This window comes from Nicotiana tomentosiformis, chromosome 12, assembly GCF_000390325.3.
Source record: "Nicotiana tomentosiformis chromosome 12, ASM39032v3, whole genome shotgun sequence".
NCBI classification, from domain to species: Eukaryota; Viridiplantae; Streptophyta; class Magnoliopsida; order Solanales; family Solanaceae; genus Nicotiana; species Nicotiana tomentosiformis.
Window position 1 is genome coordinate 7,188,840 of NC_090823.1, and position 22,325 is coordinate 7,211,164.

At 39.6% G+C, this 22,325-nt stretch overlaps 1 pseudogene; it reads right to left on the bottom strand.

Annotated features, from left to right (window-relative positions):
- Positions 1 to 8,139: 8,139 nt before the first annotated feature.
- LOC138902194 (uncharacterized) lies at positions 8,140 to 21,828 on the bottom strand (annotated as a pseudogene).
- Positions 21,829 to 22,325: the final 497 nt, after the last annotated feature.

Genomic DNA, 22,325 nt, shown 5'->3' on the forward strand with positions numbered 1-22,325 from the left:
ACGGCGGAGTCTCATATAGATAAACTTCTTCAGGAAGCTTATTTACAATGGAGTACTAAATGAACATCCATAATATAATATATTCATAACACATATCAATTTTATTCTATTATTTTATTAAGAAAGATAAATTAGCTTCTAAGCAATGTACCGAAAAATCAAAACGAAAAGATAAGTTAGAAAACGCAGGAACGCAAGGATAATTTCTAAAATTATTTCAGGAAACAAAATTTCTAAGATTAAAAGAAATTTGACAAACAAACGAAAACAAATTCTAGGACAAAAGTAAATGGCACCTAATACATATCAATGATTGAAGACAAGGGTGAGAAAAGTGGGATTGATCTTGTAAATTGACGAGTCATAGGTAAGTTTTGAACTTTGTAATCATATGAATTTAGCAACACATATGACATAGGCACTAACTGGATTATTGATATAGAGTTTATCTATGCATTTATTATTGTTCTCATATTCGTGAGGCAACAGTTTGACGATTAACTATATTATAGACAGATTAGTATTTTAAATCGGAAAAAGCCTTAATATAACATATAATTACAAAATAAAAATTGAAAGAAAGATAAAGAGCAAAAAAATTACCTTGAGAGCTTGGAACGATAATCCAAGCTAAACTTCAAAGATAACTAACCACAAAGTCATCAAAGTAATAGATAAATAATGGTGTCGCAAACTAAACTTATCATTAACTCGTAAATTCAAACAGAAATTCATAAAGCAAAAAAAGAGTAGACACCTCTTGTTGATCTTCATTTGCTCTTCGAGTTTCTTCACTATCAAATTATCATCCTTAAAGATCTACATCTTCACTTTATCATTCTTAACATATATTATCATTATCATATACTCACTCCATTCACTTTTACTTGACACTTTGACTTTTTACGCCACTTAAGAAATGATAAATGAAGTGCATAATTTATCATGATACCCATATTAATTGATGCATATTTTATTGGATTTGAGAAAAGGATTTGAAAAGAGAAATAAATATTGTGGATATAACAAGAAAACAATTGTCTTCTAAGAATTTATGTTTGGAAGTTTGACCAAGGATTTGACTTTTTGATACCGGAGTTGGAATTCAGTTCCGAAATTTTTTATAGCTCCGTTATATCATTTATGACTTGTGTGTAAAATTTGAGGTCAATCGAAGTTGATTTGATAGGTTTCGACATCGAATGTAGGATTTGGAAATTTTAAGTTTCATTGAGCTTGAATAGGAGCATAATTCACGGTTTTAGCGTCGTTTTATGTGATTTGAGGTTTCAAATAAGTTCGTATGATGTTTTAGGACTTGTTGGTATATTTGGTTGAGGTCCCGAGGGCCTCAGGTGAGTTTCGGATGGTTAACATATTAAAAATTGGACTTAAAAAGCTGCTGCAATTTTTTCTCTTATGTTGGATATTCTGGGCTGTGATCGAGCCCAGGTATCGAGCCTAGATATCGAGCCCAGGGTTGAAAAGGCTCAGGCTCGAGCTTGTGTATCGAATCCATGATCGAAGGTCCAGCTCGAGAGCCATGATCGAAGGCAAGGCTCGAGGGCCAGGATCGAGACCCAAGATCGAGAGTCACTATTGAAGGACCAAGCTCGATGCCATGATTGAGGCTATGATCGAAGGACCATGCTCGATGCCATAATCGAGGCCATGATCGAGGTCCAGTCTTGAGCCTGTGCCTCGAAGCCACGATCGAGGCCTAGGCTCGAGGGCCATGATCGAAGCCACGATTGAGGCCCCGCTCGAGGCCCAAGATGAGGCAGCCCAAGATCAAGGTAGCCCAAGATCGAGGCAGCCCAAGATCTAGGCAACCCATGATCGGACTCCATGATCGGACTCACCATGATAGTACTCCCTATGATCGGACTCCTTCATGATCGAGGTCACCCTCGACAGATCTGTAAGTTATAAAGAGAGGGGTGATTCGTCCATTTCGCCATTTTTAACAACTTGGACCTTGAGCAGAAATCGTGCTTAATAATAATAATAATTACACGATACTTTGACGGTTTATTGCTGCTTGTAAAGCTATTTGATAAATTAGAAATTCATTGAAATTGAATTGCAGTTTTGTAAAACTATTTGATAAATTGAAATTTTTATTGAAATTCAAGGATTTAATATATATATATATATATATATATATATATATATATATATATATATTGAGAATTGTCGCATTTTGAAGGAATTTAATTATTTTCTACTGGTTAAATAAATTATTGTTATATTCTATGAATCATGCTGATTTAAATATTCTATCTTTATTTCAATTATTATTATTATTATTGAGCCATAGTGAGTATTAAAGTCGGCAATATCGTCTCTACCACTTCGAGATTAGGCTTGATACTTACTGAGTACACGTTGTTTACATACTCATACTACACTTGCTGTACTTTTGTGCAGGATCTGAGACAGGTACTAGTGGATGACCTATCATCACATATCCACGCCATCCCGAGGCATAGTGGTAAGTTGTTCCTCTGATCCGTTGTGCAGCTACTAGTGTCTCTCTTTGTATTTTTCATTATGTTTATTTTTATTTCAGACAATATTTGAGGTTTTGTATAATCTACTAGATGCCCATACACTTGTGACACCAGGTCTTGGCACACACATTGGTTGGTTTGGGTTTTATTATATTTTCCGGGTTTAAATGTTTAACAATATATGCTTAATTTATTAGTTGGCTTGCCTAGCTGTAGCATTGGGCTCCATCACGACTTATAGGTAAAATTGGGTCGTGATAACATGGTATCCGAGCACTAGGTTCACGTAGGTCTCACAAGTTATGAGCAGACCTAATAGAGTCGTGCGGATCGGTACAAAGACGTCTATACTTATCTTCGAGAGGCTATAGGGTGTTATGAAACTACCTTTCTCCATATTCCATCGTGCAATTAATGTAATACTAAATATCCTTATCTTATTCTCTCACAGATGGTGAGAACGCGCTCAAATGAGGTTCGAGACCAGTGAAGAGCTACTCTCCCAGTTGCTAGAGGCCAAGGACGAGGGAGGGCTCCAGCCCGTGGTAGAGGGCGAGGACGTCCCAGGACTGCTCCAGTTATGCCCCAGCAAAAAATCCCAGTATTGAGGAACAGGGTGAGGTGCCTGTGGCAGGGCCAACTCCGGTGGATTTCATATCTACACTAGGATTTCAAGATGTCATGGGTCGTATGTTGCGGTTCATGGACAATATGACTCAGGCCGGTTTATTTCCGGCAGACCCAACCACATCTCAGGCGGGTAGGGGAGCACAGACCCCTACCGCATAGGCCCATGTACAGGCAGCTGCTGTATATCAAACCCAGGGTGCACTACCTGTGGGAGGAGCCCAGCCAGTGACAACAACTACACCTGAGCCCAGGCCAGATGTAGCTGCCGATCCTAAAAAATTATTGGACCGGTGGACTAGACTACATCCTCCTGTCTTTGGGGGTGAGCGACACGAGGATCCACATGACTTCATTGATCGTTGCAGGGACAGACTACACAATATGAGGATATTGGAGTCTCATGGGGCAGACTTGGCTACTTTTCAGCTAGAGGGCACAACCCGTAGATGGTGGTAGTCTTATGTTCTTGGCAGACCAGCAAATTCTCCTCCCATAACTTGGGACAGGTTCACCCGTATCCTTCTGGACATGTATATTCCACCCTCCAGAGGGAAGAGTTGAGGTTTCAGTTTGAGCAGCTCCAGTAGGGTTAGATGTCAGTGACTGATTATGAGGCGAGGTTTTATGAGTTATCTCGCCATGCACTTATGATACTCCCTACTGAGGTGGAGAGAGTGCGTAGGATTGTTGCGGGTTTACCTACTGGCATTCAGGCCACTATGGCTCGAGAGGTTGAGATGGGTACTTCTTATGAGCTAGTCGTGGAGATAGCCCGCGGGATTGAGGGTGTACGTCAGCGGAGCCGAGAGCAGGGTATGAGAGATAAGCGGTTCAGGTATTCTGGAGAGTTCAGAGGTGATCCTTCTGGGGGCAGAGGTCAGTTCGTGAGAGAGCAGTCCAGCAGGCCCCCATATTTATCACCACCGCCTCCTCGGGGTTCTCAAGTACGACCTTATTTCAGTGTTATACTAGAGAGCTCTTATCGCCCACCAGCTATTCAGGGTTCTTCCCGTGGGTATTCAGGTCCCCAGGGCCAGGCACTTAGTCAGCATCCCATTGCACCAAAGATTTGTTACGAGTGCGGGGATCCCAGTCACATGCGGAGGCTTTGCCCCAGGCTTCGGGGTAGACCAATACAGCAGGGTCAGCAGCCTATGCTTACCGGACTAGTTGCTCCACCAGTAGTCTGACCACCAAGAGGTGGAGGACATGTGGGTAGGGGCCATCCTAAGGGTGGAGGTTAGTCAGGCGGAGGCCAGCCAGTTGGCGCTCCAGCTCGGTTCTATGCTTTTCCGGCTAGACCAGATGTAGAGGCCTCATATGCCGTGATTATAAGTATTATTTTTGTTTGTGGAAAAGATGCCTCAGTATTATTTGATCCAGGATCTACGTATTCATATGTGTCATCTCTATTTGCTCTATTCCTGGGTGTTTCTCGTGAGTCCTTAAGTACTCATGTTTATGTGTCCACTCCGGTGGGCGATTTTGTTATTGTGAACCAGATCTACCGATCCTGTATTATTACATTCTACAGTTATGAAACTAGAGCATATCTCCTATTGCTTGAGATGACTGATTTTGAAATTATTCTGGGCATTGACTGGTTGTCTCCATATCATGATATTCTAGATTGTCATGCCAAGACTGTTACCTTGGCTATTCCAGCATTGCCTAAGTTGGAGTGGAAGGGTTGACATGTTAGTTCGTTTAATCGAGTTATTTCTTTTATAAAGGCTCAACACATGGTTGAGAAGGGTTATTTGGCTTATCTAGCTTATGTTCGGGATACTACTGCAGCGACTTCGGTTATTGATTTAGTGCCTGTAGTTCGGGAGTTCTCCGATGTATTTCCTTCAGATCTTCCAAGTATGCCACCTTATCGTGATATTGATTTCTGTATTGACTTGGCTCCAGATTCTCAACCTATATCTATCTCACTGTATCGTATGGCTACAATAAGTTCCCCATGGACTTGTGAAGGCGGTCGTTTCTGCATTTTCTTTATCCATCAGAATTTGGTGATATCCGGCATAACAATCCACAAAAGATTGGATTTCATGTTTTGCACAATTATCAACAAGGATATGAATGTTGGGTAAGGGAAAGTTGTCCTTTGGACTTGCTTTGTTTAAATCCATATAGTCAATACAAACTCTGATTTTCCCATCCTTCTTTGGCACTGGCACAACATTTGCTAACCATGTAGTGTATCGGACGACCCTGGTCACATTTGCACTTAGTTGCTTCGTGATTTCTTCTTTAATCTTATCACTCATGTCTGTCTTAAACTTCCTTTGTTTTTGCTGGATTGGTGGAAAATTAGAATGTGTGGGAAGCTTATGGACCACTAGATCGGCACTCAAACTCGGCATGTCATCATACGACCAAGCAAATACATCTCTGTACTTGAACAAAACTTGAATTATGGCATCTCTCGTCTTTTGTTCAGTATGAATGCTTATTTTTGTTTCTCTAGTTTCTTCAGGACTTCCCAGGTTAATTGCCTTAGTTTCATTTAAGTTAGGCTTAGTCTTATTCTCAAATTGATCCAATTGCCTTTTCATTTCTCTAAAATCCTCATCTTCATCATACTCAACTTCTTGATTCATTATTTCAAGATTAGACAGCTTTTTAAGATCTGGGCATGAATTCCGCGTGCATGTCATGTTTTTAAAGCCAGCACTATCGAAACTGAAAATGATAAGAAATTAACAAAAATTAGGAAAATAAAAAGATAGAATTTTACTACAAAAATGGAACTTCATTTCATTGAATTTGAAAGGATAGAAGGGTTAACATCACAACAAAGCAATTAAACTAAAATATCTGGATTACAACCCTTAAAATAATCCAAATACATAAAAAACAACAAAACAGGCTACCAAGACTCCTTCCTGATGGGAAGAGGAGTTGCTTCCCAGTTGCTGAGCGAGGTATCTGGACCAATCAGTTGAACACTTGCACGGCTAGGGCCCTCCCCAACTTGAACCATATTGATCTCATAGAATATCTCCTTGAGACCCTGGCAAACTCCGTCAATGTCATCCTGAGTAGAAGGATTTTGGACTTCTTCAAATTGTGGCTTGACAAAAGAGTAGGCAATGTGAGGGATTGGTTTGGACAGATTCCAACCATTCTTTTTGCGGGTCTTGGCTCTGTCTATGTCAGCTGATGTTGGTTTAAAGCCCAAGCCAAAGGTATTTTTCTTCGAAAATGGAGCAATGGGGATCACAATTCCTTGCAAAGAGGATCCCAATCCTTTTCCTGGTTCATAGCCGTTCCTCAACATCAGCGAAGCTACCATCATAGATGTGGCTGAAGGACGGGGATGCAGAATTGGTTTTCCTTCTTCCACTTGGTCCATCTCAATCACCTCAAATGCTTGATATATGATGGATTCACATCCTTCGTTGGCCTCTATATATGGAATGGACGGATCTTTATAGACGGATGAGTCGTCCTCCCCATGAACAATAATTTCTTGCCCTTCACACTCAAATTTGACCATATGATGTAGGGTGGATGGTACAGCTCTGGCCATATGGATCCACAGCCTTCCCAAAAGAAAATTATAGGAAGTTTCCATATCTAACACTTGAAAGACAATGTTAAAATCAACCGTGCCGATTGTCATGGTGAGTTCGATTTCCCGAATAGTGTCTCTTTTTGAACCATCAAAAGCTCTCATGCTGACATTACTGGTTCGAATTTTGTTATTGTCGATGTTCAGCTGTTGTAGAGTAGAAAGAGGACACACATCTACACTTGAGCCTCCGTTAATCATGACTCCTTTTACGTAGTCCCCTTCACATTTGACCATAAGATGCAAAGCTCTATTGTGGCCACACCCTTCCTCAGGCAAATCATCATCGCTGAAAGTAATTCTATTTACTTCAAAGAATCTTTCAGCCATTTTTTCTAGCTGATTCACCGTCGTCTTTTCTGAGACATATGCCTCGTTCAGAGTTTTGATCAACACATGACGATGCTCTTCTGAATGCAAAAGCAGAGATAACAAAGATATCTGAGCAGGAGTTTTCCTTAGTTGGTCAATGATTGAGTAGTCTTGCAATTTCATCTTCTTAAAGAATTCCTCCGCTTCTTTTTCTGCAACGGGTTCTTTCACTGGCAAGTGACTTTCCCTGGCTTGCTTATCTTTTCTCAATTCCTCTGGTGAATAACACCTTCCAGAGCGGGTCAAGCCCCCTATTTAACCTGTTTCTTCAACTATCTCTTTTCCTTTATATGTCATGACAGTCTTGTTATAATTCCAGGGAATAACTTTTGTGTTTGTCACTAGGAGTTGGGCAACAGGTCGGATCACGACTGGCTCTGTTATATTCCTCAAACCATTATTCGGAATAATCTTTTGAATGCCTCCGGGGATGTAAAGTTTTGGCCCACCCAATTGAACCTCAACCTTTTTTGTGCTTCTAGAAACATAGAGAATCATTTTTTCAGAACATGCCAAGTTCAAACTAGAATTCGCACCTTTTACCATCAATAGTGCCAATTGCGGCGAGCTCACTATCACTTTTGGTTCTGGTCCTATGGTTCTAACAACCATCTCTGTCTTGCCAGACTGCTTATAATCCCGATCATCACAAATCATCCCAATAAAATGTGTATTATCATGAGTTGGGAGCGGATTGTTTGTGATATTAGGAGTATCCTCATTGTTTGTTACCACAATTGCCTTTTCTTCAATCAAATTTTCAATGGCTTTCTTTAATGTCCAGCAGTATTCAGTACTATGCCCTTGGGTGTTAGAGTGATACTCACATCTTGCATTTGAGTCAAAACCTTTTGAATTTGGATTCACATAACGCGGCATAATAGGTTTAATCAACTTCAACTGCATCAACTTTCGAAATAGGCTTGTATACGATTCTCCAATTGGGGTGAACTCTTTCTTTGGCTCCTGTTCTCTCACATATTCTTGTCGGGGACGAGGATTATATGGTGCCTGAAGATTCGGCCGGAGTTGACGGGAGCCTTATGGAATCGGTGCCCGCCATTGTTGGTGATTAGGAGGCGTAGCATAAGCCTGAGCATTAAACACTGTGTATTGTTGCAGGGGAACTGAGTATCGGGGACCTTGAGGCGGATAATAATGTTGAAGAGAATTGGATAGTCCTTGTTGAAATTGCACGTAAGAAGGAGCTATTCCTCTTTGAACTCCCCCGAACCCAGATGCCATCAAGGATCCTTCCTCCTTCATTTTCCGATTTCCGAAATTGCCCGACCCGCTTTGAATTGCTTGTGTGGTTGCCTTAAGGGCTGCCTGACTCACAATTTTGCCTGACTTCATGCCATTCTCAACTATTTCACCAATCTTAATCGCCTCAGCAAAATGTTTACCGATGGCAGCCAACATGTAATGGAGGTAATCTGGATCCTGAGCTTGGAGAAAATAGTCAATCATTTCTGCCTCTTTCATTCGTGGTTTGACCCTAGCAGCCTGCTCTCTCCACTTGATTGCATATTCTCTGAAGCTTTCTGTTGGTTTCTTCTTTATGTTGACGAGAGAGGAGCGGTCTGGCACTATATCAATATTGTACTGAAACTGTTGGACAAAATCTTGAGCCATGTCATTCCAAACGTGCCAGTGAGAGATGTCTTGATCTATGAACCACTCTGAAGCAATTCCTGTCAAACTTTCCCCAAAATAAGCCATGAGCAATTCTTCTTTGCCTCCCGCTCCCCTTAGTTGGTTACAATACCTCTTCAAATGGGCAACGGGATCACCATGCCCATCATACTTGTCAAACTTGGGGGTCTTAAAGCCAGGTGGAAAATGAACATGGGGAAACATGCATAGATCGTTAAACGAAACACTCTTATGACCCCCCAAACCCTGTATGTTTCTCATGGTTTGTTCTAAGCTCTTCATTTTTCTGGTCATTTCCTCTTGTTCCATATTCTTTTCGGGCTTTTCGATCTCAATTGGGAACACGTTATGAGGAGTGCGCTTGTATGAATTTGGAACCTTTAAAGTCAGTTCTGGAGAGTAATGTTGGGCATCATGAGCATCCAGCTATGGATCATTATTGGACTTTTGAGTAAGATCCGGTTGAGGGACAGAGAAAGTATGGACAATGGGTATAGTAGGTAGGTCATTTATGAGGGGTGCGATTGGAGGACGTGGAATGGAGGTACTGGGGATAGTGGGAAGGTTAAAGCTCGGACTGAATCCAGGTTGGTACAATGGGTTACTTGTTATGGAGATAGGCACTTGAGTGGAAACTGACACATTATGAAGATTGTCCGAAGGCCCTATGGGTAATGAGGGCGGTGCTTGTCCATTCACCCAAGCTTGGTACATCTCTGCCAATTGTTGCTTCAACACTTTTACTTCTTCAACCAGTCCTGAACCTTGTTCAACAAATTGTCCATGGACATCATCATTATCTGACTCATTCTCACTGTTGTTTGCCATTTTTTTTTTCCTTTTGATCTCGTGTTGTAAGGGTGAGTCGCCAGTTTAAACCACAAACCAACCACCTCTGTTTTACTTTATCTTTTAAAATGACAAACAACAAACGTGTTAGAGTTAGGCATTTTGTAGATATTAATCACACATTATATGTTATGCACCTAATGCCATTGTCATTTCTAAAATGATCTTGGAAGGCTTTATGTTTCATCCCGGCTTATTGATTTATTGGTTTATTTTCATCTTGAATTTAACGTTTTTTTTATATCATATTTTATAGATTAATTATGGTTATGATCGCATACGATGAGGATTGCCTACGTATCATGACGCCGCATGAATCAGACCATTACGTAGTTCAGGGGAAAACAATAATAGTTTTTTTTAACAAAACGAAATAATATAATAACAGAAAGGACATTATATTGAAAATGACTTACCAGACTCTGACAAGACTAAAAGACAGCGATTTTAAAGATTCAACAATGACTCAAACTAAAACATAACTACTACATAAAAAGTTCTAACAACTACGACTATAATTCAACTCCACAATCTTCTGGCTTTCAAACACTGGAACATCTGCTCATGTGGGGCTTGCCCTGGTTGACCCCCTATTGTACGGTACATCCTTTCTAACTCTGCTGCAAGATGACGGGAAAAAGTAGGTGCATGCTCCAAAAACTTCTCATAATCCATCCCTTGGCAGTTCACATAACTTTGAGCGGTGTAAACAGCCAAATTATGAACTTGCTCTTTGAAGTGCTGGAAATTTTAGTCTCGATCTTGTAACTGCTACTGGCGAGTGGTGGCTATCTCCCTTATATGGCCCTCACGATCTAAGGCTGACTCCAACTGAGCCCGAAGTCTAGCCTCCTAGAGTCTCGCCTGAGCCATCTCCCTATCAAAATTTGCATGCTGGTATTCTCTATTGTACCTTCTCATTTCTTCCAACTGTGCATGGAGTTGAGCTTCTGAACGTACCCAATGGGCCTTCTCTCTCTCGAATTGAGCCCTCTTTTCTTCAAATTGTGTTACTTGGCGATCCTTACTTGATTCGGCCTTCTAATTTAGCTGTACGATCTTTTCATTGGCTTTGTCCAACGACTTTTCAGTCTTTGCCAAGAGGGAATCATAATCTTGCACTTTTTCCATCAGATTAGCAATGGTTCTCTGGTCTTTCCAACTTCTCACTCGCACTTCAAAGGATTTCTTCATCTGTTGAAGTTGAACACGAAGGGCTTCATTTTTGCAGATTAGACTCTTATTTTCCCCTTCGGCTTCTTGTTCTTGCAAGTCTTTCTCAAAATTGAGGTTTCTTAGCCTTTCTTCTAAGGCATGAATAGTTGTTTTGTATCCCTTTTCCCGTTGACCCCAAGCCAATCGTTCTTGGATTTTATCATAAAAGGCTTGAACATGCGGCCTTTTTAGGGGCCTTTTGGGCTCTGGCACATCATCCACGTGAGACCTCTTCCCAAACCATATAGCATAACCTGGATCTACCTCACCTCTTGCAGGATCTGGCACTTGAGTATCATATTTCAAGTAGCGACAACCATTCCAAATTTGCTGGATTAAAGCTTCGGGGAGTGGGGCTTCGGGGTGTAGCTCAATAACTTGCACACTCAAATCTTCATCCTTAGGTACTACTTGGTACCTTCCTAGCTGTCTTAGAACTCTGTGTTGCATACGGCTGGACACTTCTCAAACCCAACAATAGCAAATAACTTTTTAGGGCCGACATGTGTATCACCTCTCTTAGCGGGAGCCATCCCAAAGTCCACTCAATTTGACTTGTATTTAAAGATCTTAGGTGGGATATCCAGGCTTTCACCCCTTCTGGAGAGTTGTAATCTTTTACTCTTTCTTCATAACTCTCAATGAAATTGTCCTTGTTCGGACCATAGCTCATGAACTTGGGGTGATGTCGGAGATGCTCAATCAACCACATTTTTAACAAAATATTACACCCTTCGAAGAATTTTGCCCCAGACTTGCACAAAGTCAACCCCCGATAAATGTCTGATAGAATGATCGGGGCAAGAGTGTGATGTTCTTTGGTAGTGAGGACCTGTACAACCCTGGCTATGCGGGTATCAATTGTCCGCTTCTCGTTTGGGAAGACCATAATTCCCAGAAACGCCACTATGAAGGCGAAGCGACGATGAATCTGCCATGTGTCTTTGTTCTGCTTGTTGTTAAGGCCCTTTTCATGCATTTCAAACCCATTTGGCTGCCCGAACCTAGAGTACAAGAAGTAGAAAGAACAACACCCTTCGACTACGTTGGTCTTTCTAATTTGCTTACTGATGTTCAGAAGATCAAAGAATCGGTGTACAGAAAGAGCCCTTGGAAATATGAGCTCCTGGTTTCTCAAATCCCTGCCAAACCCGGAATATCCAGCAATCTCTTCTAAAGTGGGAGTTAGCTCAAAATCGGAGAAGCGAAAAACATTGTGAACAGGGTCCCAAAAAAGCACTAGTGCCTCAATCAAATCGTCCCGTGGTTTAATTTTCATAATATCCGTGAGGGCTCCCAGGTGCTTGGTGACCCATTTCTGACCATCTTCTCCTAAATCATACCACCACATCTGAAGCTGAAGTGGAGCCTCGTCTACAACTGTGAACGGTGTGTTCTGGACAGTGCTCATTTTGTACCTGTGGGTGGTTAAGGTTAGGGTTGACACTAGTCTCAAGAGACAGAACCAATGCACTCATTTTGCAAACAATCTTTTGTAAATAACTCAATTTTAAGAAAAATCAACGAGAAGGGGGGCTATTTTTGCAATTGTGACCGAAGAAAGGGTGGCTATTTTTGCAACTATGGCCCCTTCTTACTTTCAAGGATAGCTTTAGGGTCGGGGGAAGGGCATTATGGTCAAAGTGATTCCCAATTGACAGACACGTCAAATCTTGCGAGAACAGCCCTTTAACAATTTTGAAGATGTTCTAAGGCTATTCTGACAGGAACGATTTGGGATTAACCGAAGATGGGTCTGTTTATTTTTTTTTTTATTTAAAAAAAAACACTAGACACATTTCTTTTTTTTAGTTATTTTATAAAAATGGGGCCGAACCCTATGAAGGTTGCCTACGTATCTCACATCCAGTGAGAATCAGACCCGCGTAGTTCGTAAAAATTTCAGGAATAGGATGACACTTTTTTTTTTTAAAAATCATCTGGCTTTTTTTTGGGGGGGGGGGTGTTGTAAATACTGAAATTTTCGAAAATCGGGTAAATTTTCTCCCTCATATTTTCTTCTTTCTGGTTTTCCCTCAATATTTTTATATTTTTATTTTATTTTAAAAACCGGTTAACATGCACAAGCCAAATCAAACATAATGCACAAGTAGGACATAAGATGCATCAGGATGGTCTTGTAATTTGGGGTACACCTGTCCTAGACGGACCCAACCCCTGTGTGAGTCCCCAAAGTCAAATGCACATGATGCAAACAAGCGTTCCTACTAGGGATCCGACATGAGGCTATGTTATTCTAGGTTTAAATCCTAAGGGGAGTGTTTTAGACCTGGCTTACCCAAGCGGACAGCTCGAGCCGACGTGGGGGTAATGTACCGGGAGCACAAAAGTCTACCCGGCCTAGTTACTGACCCAACCTCGTTCTAATTGGTATGACTTCTAACAGAAAATTGGGCCACGCGCACGTGTGCACCATAAATTCAGAAGACTCAGAAGGGAGGCATAAGAAGACAATTTAATACCGTTCAAATAATATCAAAGTGGTAAATAAGTGACAATTAGCACATTAGACCCAAAAATACATTAATAACATCAAATCAATAAAGCCAAGTATAAATCATCTTATAAGATCGAATTCTGAACCCCGAACCAGAAGTTCTGGGTTCTTCTCCCCAGCAGAGTCGCCAGAGCTGTCACACCTCCCCTTTTCCCCTAGGGGATAGGAAGTTTTTCCAATTTAAGTGACATTAATCAAAAATAGAATTTATTATATTTTAAAGAGTCGCCACTTGGGATAAATTTGGTGTCCCAAGTCACCGGTTTATTTTAAACCCCAAATCGAGGAAATTTGACTCTGTTTTACGGTCCGTGAACACAGAAGACCGGATAAGGAATTCTCTTAACCCGAGAGAAGGTGTGAGGCACTCTCGAATTCCGTGGTTTTAGCATGGTCGCTTTAATCATACATGGCCTAATTAATTATTTTAATTACTTATTTTAGAACCTATGTGCATTTTACGTTTTACCGCTTTTAGATTGCTTGATTATTCATAATTGTGGAATTATCTTGAAATGAGTCACGCGTACATGTACTCGTTTTGTTTGGTGTGTCATGAATCATGTCACGCGTACGTGTACATAATTAATAACACTTTATTATTTTTAAGATTATTTTGCCCAAAGTTCCGCGAACGCATACCTTAGTTTTAATTTTGGGAATCATAATTATGTCACACGAACGCATATGGAATTAGTTTGATGAATGAAGTACTTTTGAGGGGGTTAAGTGGACTAATAGTTTAGAGCAAGTATGAACATTTATTATCTATGAAAAAAAATGGGTTAGCATTATTTATTCACTATTGGGCCGCCATATGGATACTAGAGGAAATGGGTTAGGAAAAGTTCGTCTGCTCTCTATTGCAGCAAAGTAACATGATAAGAATCAATCTAATACCGAAATGGTGGGCTCGTATGAGGCCCAAAAAATTAAATCTAAACTCTCAAAATTCCTCTTAGCTCTACAAAAATTATCTAAATTTGAATTATTTAAAAGTTTATTAGATGATCTAACAAAATAAATCATACTTTTCTTGAAGTTAAACGACAGACATGGTAATGAAACAAACAGTAGTTTGATATGAGCTCACTCAAATAATATGCATATGACAGAATACTTCAAAGGTCAAATTCGTTCCAGATCTTGCTAAAACCCCCAACATCCCATCTTGTTTGTTCACCAATTTTTCAAAATTTCAAACCGTATGGTAATCTAAATACCAACATGAGAGCAGATAGATCAAATCACAGATATTTTCATTGGTTTAAAATAACTAAAAAATTCAAACCCCAAATATAATGGGTCATGAAGTAGATTCAATATTTTATAAACCAAAAGATGCCACCATGCAAATAGACAATCATTATTCCCCTTAATATTATGCATTCTAAACCCATTTAGTAATTCATCTCCAAAAACTTATCCTTCAATATAAACAAATAAACCGAATTATAAAGCCAAATTCATTTCATGCTTTATAACATAATCCAAATCGAACACATGAAAATGGAATAGAAATGATTAAGATATGGATCCAATATTCAAAAGAGTATAAGAGACAAAATTTAAAAGGCAAAGCAAGTAATGAACCTTTAACGTAGAATTCAAAATATCGCCAGTATGAAACTTGAGCAGTGATTGCAGAACCGAACCGCGATCGGAGACCTATTTCCTTAACTGTTTTCGTCCTCTCACCCATGAAGAAAGTGAGTTCCTTCTGTTTGGTATTTTAATGGATGATTCTTTTTTATCCGATTCCTCTCCAATCTTCTCTTTTTTTTCTTCGTCAGTTTTTTCTTTTATAAAGAAGAACAATTGTAGTTATCAAGTCTTTTGCCAAGGATTTGAAGTGAAGACGTGGGATTGAGGTTCAGAAAAGAATTGAGACGTGAGGTGTGGGCTGGAGTAGATTGACGTGAAGGGGGAGGGAATTAGGGAGTTAGTTATATTTTTATCTTTGTGAGAGCAAATCACGTGAATATGGAGGTGTATATGAGAGTCATGGGGTGAGTGAAATCTCTTTTAAGTTAAAGTTTATTACTAAACTTTTGGCAAAGTTACGTGAACTTAATTGCTTCTTCTTCATTTTTTCTTTTTCTTTTTTGTTTCTTTTAGAACTAAAATTCAATTAAAATATTAATTAACTAAGTCTGATTAACAACAAAAAAGATATATATATATATATATATATATATATATATATATATATAATTTAATTACACCAAAATAAATACCACAACTTATTCAAATTCTAATTAAAAGAAACCATTTATTTTTTGTAAATTTTCTTTTCTCTTGTAAATAGAAATAAACTTAGACCCTAAGAATGTGAATATTTTTTTTTTAGTTTTTAATATTTTTTTTTTTTAAATAAAACCTATTAAGAGTAAGATAAAAGTTTAAAATATTAAGATTAGACCTAAAAGAAATATTTTACACTAAAATAGTATCGAATTTGGGTGCGGTCAAAAATTAGGTGTTCACAGCATGCCCCTCTTTGCTTGGAAACATAAAGAATTTTCAGGCAAAGAAAATGAACAATGTGACTGATTTTTGACCTCACTATTATTTAAAAGGGAAAAGAAGTTAAAAGAAAGAGATGTGACCGAGCCTTGATTTTAGGCAGCCTACATATCCCGGGTTATAAGGGAATCATGTCACGTGTAGTTCAAATGGAAGAAGAGTGATGGAGTATGCTTAGATGGAGAATCGAGCAAAGTTCCATTGAGGTTCCGGTCTGCGGTCCCAACTATTACAGGAAAATGAATAGAAAATTACTTACTCTTGAAGTCTAAGAGTTATAAAATTCCTATCTAAAAATTATTTGGAGTCTGGTCTTGATTCTTGAGTTGCTTATCTCATTGACTTTAGACTGAAACTTGATGCTCTCGATCCAACAGACTATGAAATATTCTCACAAGCTTGTTTCTTGATCTGATGATGAGAAGATGGATATTGAGACCCTATGTCTTCGCATGCATTATGTCGAAGTTGGTTGCGGCTGGTGTTGAGATCAAAGGTTCCACTTTCTTTTGGCAAGAGTTGGAATCTTATTTTTGCACATCCAATCCGTGCTTTGCAGAAAAACCTATAAGCCATCACAAACAAACAAAACGAGCAAATATTTTCTGCCCCAGTTTGCACTAGGAAATTTTTGTGAGTTATTGAAAATACATTAAACTATCTTTGCTATTGCAGAATAAAGAATTGAGAAAGGCCTTCTTTGTTTTTCTTTTTTTTTATAATAGGGAATGTCGTACCCTATGTTAATAGGATGGATGGCCACCAAGGGATGTACTATGCTGGCAATAAGATGAAGTTGGTGGCACTCTCAGATGCTACTAGGGAATGTCGTATCATATGTTGGCACTAAAATGTAACCAGGGGATGTAGTACCATGTGTTTGGAAATAAGATGAGGTTCGTGTCTCTCTGAGATGCTACTAGGGAATGTCGTACCCAATGTAGCCAGGGGGTGTAGTACCTTGTGTTGGCAATAAGATGAGGCTCGTGGCACTCTAAGATGCTGCTAGGGAATGTCGTACCCTATGTTGGCACTAAAATATAACCAGGGGATGTAGTACCCTGTGTTGGGCAATAAGATGAGGTTCGTGGCTCTCTGAGATGCTACTAGGGAATGCCGTACCCTATGTTGGCACTAAAATGCAACTAGGGGATGTAGTACCCTGTGTTTGTGATAATATAAGGCTCGTGGTACTCTGGGATGCTACTAGGGAATGTCGTACCCTATGTTGGAAATAAAATGAGGCTTGTGGCACTCTAAGATGCTACTAGGGAATGTCGTACCCTATGTTGGTAGAAAGTAATGCAGCCCAGGGGATGTAGTACCCTGTGTTAGCAATAAGATAAGGCTCGTGGCACTCTAGGATGCTACTAGGGAATGTCGTACCCTATGTTGGCAATAAAATGAGGCTCGCGGCGCTCTGAGATGTTACTAGGAAATGTCGTACCCTATGTTGGCAACAAGTAATCCAGCCAGGGGATGTAGTACCCTGTGTTGGTAATAAGGTGAAGCTCTCGACAATCTGGAATGCTACTAGGGAATGTCGTACCCTATGTAGGTGGAAAGTAATGCAGCCAGGGGATGTAGTACCCTGTGTTGAAGATAATGTATTGATTCCCTATAATGAAACTAGAAATAACATGATTACATGTATATTTGAAGAAAATCAAGGATTTGAGGACTTCACTTGGTGGTGTTCGTCTTTTCACGAACTGTTTCCTAAAATTGTTATGTTCCTGTTCTAAACAAAAAAAGATTCATTAGTTTTAAAATGGTGGTCAGTTTATGGCCTTGATTTCTTGGGCGACTTGACCTTGCGTCCATTACACTTGTTAGAAAAACTGACTCCGTCGATGATTGTACAAATTGTCGGGAGATTCTGTCTTTTCTTTCTAGAGATCTTCTTTCTCAACATCAAAACCTAACCATTTTGCGCCTATCACCATTTCGGTTCATGGTGCAAACAACCTTTCTCCCAAAATAACTTTTACCTAAGTAACTTTTGTTGACCCTTGAAACATTGTTCAATCCTTCAAGATTTTTGTTTGTCAGGAAAAATCACAGATGGCTTTATGCCTTTGCCCATACGGTTTATGCCCAGCAATCTTTGCTTTATATAACGGGGAAACTGTAACCAGTTTTGCGGCCTTTTCTTTGCTTTGCTTTGACAAAATTAGATTGAAAGGGACTCAAAAAAGTAATGCGAAAGAAAATAAGAAGGTGAACTAATAGGTATTATAACTTAATCAAGAAGTGTCCCTTTCAGAGGAAAGAATAAGAAAGGACTTATCTGGAGGAAATATGCTGACTTCAATGAACATGACATGCACTTTCGACTGGATGCCCAATCTGTTTGAACCGTCTAATTCTCAAAATCTGTTGTAAACTTCACTTTGAAACTGAGTTCTTTGTCTTAACCATGCTTGTGGCAAGATATATAAAGACCTAAATCGATCAATGATGCCCTTTGTGGGTTTTCACCAATTGACCTCTCTCATTTGTCTTTCTCTCAACTCACCATTGCCTTATAGTGCCCGTGAGGGTTTTCACCAATAAGACTCTCTCATTTATTTTTCTCTCTTTACAATGACTGAGGCATCACCCGTAGTATACTGACTTAGCATTCTCGAAAGTTGATCAGAAGGTCTTAGCAAGGAAAGGTAAAAATAAATACTCAACTGAATTACAACTTTTGGACCCATTTTGATGGAACAACCATCGAAAATAAAATAAAACCATGCCCCAGTTTATTTGAATACTGGGGACATGTGGATTTTTGTTTTGGTGTGACCGAACCCCAGAGTGAGGCTGCCTACGTATCCTTTCGGAATCAGGTTGAACGTAGTTCAATGAACATGAACTTGTTTTGATGGTTTTTATTTTATTTTTATTTTTTTTTATAATAAGTACATTGGTTCCAAAAGAGGGAAAAACAAAGAAATATAAACAAGGCTTCAAAGGGATAACTAGGGTTGACCAGTGTTTGGGTAGCGAGAATGATAGCCTTTCGTCATCCCAACTTGAGAATGCTAAATATAAGAATGCCTCAACATAGCCATGTCATACATAGTATCTCTTGACCGCATCTGCGTTGATGGATATATCAGTCACCTTTCCTTCTATATCTACAAAATGTAGAGCTCCTTTTGACAATACTTTCTTGACGAGGTAAGGACCTTGCCAATTCGGTGCGAACTTTCCTTTTGCTTCTTCCTGGTGCGGAAAGATACGTTTCAAAACAAGTTGTCCTACCTTGAATTTTCTTGGGCGCACTTTCTTATTGTAAGCGCGTGCCATTCTTTGTTGGTATAACTGACCAAAACAAACTGCCGCCAAACGCTTTTCATCAATCAAATTCAACTGTTCTAATCGGGACTTCACCCATTCAGTGTCCTCAATACCTGCTTCAACAATGATTTGGAGAGGGAATCTCAATTTCAGCAGGTATGACCACTTCAGTTCCATAAACCAATAAGTAGGGCGTTACGCCAACTAATGTACGGACAGTTGTCCGGTATCCCAAAAGAGCAAAAGGCAGTTTCTCGTGCCATTGTCTAGACCCTTGGATCATCTTCCTAAGAATCTTCTTAATGTTCTTATTCGCAACTTCAACAGCTCCATTAGCTTTGGGACGGTAAGGAGTAGAATTGCAATGCTCAATTTTAAATTGTTCACATACCTCTTTCATCAGATGACTATTCAAATTAGCAGCATTATCTATAATAATGGTTTTTGGAATACCGAAACGACAGATAATGTTGGAGTGAACAAAGTCTACTACTGCTTTCTTGGTAACTGCTTTCAATGTAATAGCTTCCACCCATTTGGTGAAGTAATCAATTGCAACCAAGATGAATCTGTGCCCATTTGAAGCTTTTGGCTCAATTGGGCCAATGACGTCCATTCCCCAAGCAACAAAAGGCCAAGGAGCCGACATAGGATACAACTCTGAAGGAGGCGAGTGAATCAAATCACTGTGAATCTGACACTTGTGGCACTTGCGAACAAAATGAAAGCAATCTCGTTCCATAGTAAGCCAATAATATCCTGCCCGAAGGATTTTCTTTGCTAGAACATATCCATTCATATGCGGACCACAAACTCCCGAATGCACCTCATTCATAATCATTTCAGCTTCTTTGGCATCCACACATCTCAACAAATTCAAATCCAGAGTTCTTTTGTATAGGATTTCCCCACTCAAAAAGAAACCATTAGAAAATCTTTTGAATTTCTAATGGGTCAATGTGAGTATTACCCGGATATGGAATCATTGAGGCCAGGGTGGCCAAGGCATCAGCTAATTCATTGTGAAACCTGGGAATGTACCTGAATTCGATGGACTTGAACCTTTTGCTAAGATCTTCCACACATTGTCTATATGGAATGAGCTTGATGTCTCGAGTCTCCCAATCACCTTGAGCCTGCCGAATAAACAAATCTGAATCTCCCATCACCAATAATTCATGCACATTTAGGTTTATTGCCAGGTTCAGACCCATGATGCAAGCTTCATATTCTGCTGTGTTGTTTGTATAGAAAAAATGAAGTCGCGCCGTAGCAAGGTAATGTTGCCCAGTAGGTGATACCAGAATTGTCCCAATCCTTATGCCTTTGATGTTGACAGCCCCATCAAAGTATAGTTACCAAATTTGACTGTCATCTTGGACTATTTCTTCAACTAAATTAACCTCTTCATCTGGGAAATATGTGTTCAAAGATTCATTCTCATCATCAACCGGGTTTTCTGCCAGATGATCAGCCAAAGCTTGTGCCTTCATGGCAGTGCGAGTGACATAAACAATATCAAACTCTGTGAGCAAGATTTGCCATTTTGCTAATTTGCCAGTTGGCATCGGCTTCTGAAAGATGTACTTCAGGGGATCCATTCGGGATATGAGGTAAGTTGTATAGGCCAAAAGATAATGCCTAAGCTTCTGGGCGACCCAGGTTAAAGCGCAACATGTTCTTTCCAAAAGAGTGTATTTGGCCTCATAAGTGGTGAACTTTTTGCTCAAATAATATATTGCTTGTTCCCTTTTGCATGTGGCATCATGTTGACCCAGAACACAACCAAAGGAACTATCCATTACTGATAGATATAAAAATAGAGGACTATCAGGTTCCGGCGGGACCAAAAGAGAGGGATTTGACAAATATTCCTTGATCTTATCAAAAGATTCTTGGCACTCATCTGTCCACTTGATAGCGGCGTTATTTTTCAACAACTTTAAAATAGGCTCACATGTGGTTGTAAGCTGCGAGATGAACCTGCTAATGTAATTCAACCTCCCGAGTAAACTCATGACTTCTGTTTTGTTCTTCGGGGGAGGCAGCTCTCGAATGGTCTTTATCTTGGAGGGATCTAACTCAATGCCTCTTCGACTAACTATAAAACCCAAAAGCTTCCCATAAGGAACTCCAAATGCACATTTGGCTAGATTGAGTTTGAGATTGTACCTTCGTAGCCTTTCAAAGAACTTTTTCAAGTCTTGCACATGGTAAGCTTGTGTTCTCGACTTAATGATCACATCATCAACGTACACTTCAATCTCTTTATGCATCATGTCATGGAATATGGTAGTCATGGCTCTCATGTAAGTTGCCCCTGCATTCTTCAAACCGAATGGCAAGACCCTATAACAATAAGTTCCCCATGGAGTTGTGAAGGCGGTCTTTTCTGCATCTTCTTTATCCATCAGAATTTGGTGATATCCGGCATAACAATCCACAAAAGATTGGATTTCATATTTAGCACAATTATCAACATGGATATGAATGTTGGGTAAGGGAAAGTTGTCCTTTGGACTTGCTTTATTTAAATCCCTATAGTCAACACAAACTCTGATTTTCCCATCCTTCTTTAGCACTGGCACAACATCTGCTAACGATGTAGTGTATCGGACGACCCTGATCACATTTGCACTTAGTTGCTTCGTGATTTCTACTTTAATCTTATCACTCATGTTTGTCTTAAACTTCCTTTGTTTTTGCTGGATTGGTGGAAAATTAGAATGTGTGGGAAGCTTATGGACCACTAGATCGGCACTCAAACCCGGCATGTCATCATACGACCAAGCAAATACATCTCTGTACTCGAACAAAACTTGAATTATGGCATCTCTCGTCTTTTGTTCAGTATGAATGCTTATTTGTGTTTCTCTAGTTTCTTCAAGACTTCCCAGGTTAATTGCCTCAGTTTCATTTAAGTTAGGCTTAGGCTTATTCTCAAATTGATCCAATTGCCTTTTCATTTCTCTAAAAGCCTCATCTTCGTCATACTCAACTTCTTGATTCATTATTTCAAGATTAGACAGCTTTTTAAGATCTGGGCATGAATTCCGCGTGCATGTCATGTTTTTAAAGCCAGCACTATCGAAACTGAAAATGATAAGAAATTAACAAAAATTAGGAAAATAAAAAGATAGAATTTTACTACGAAAATGGAACTTCATTTCATTGA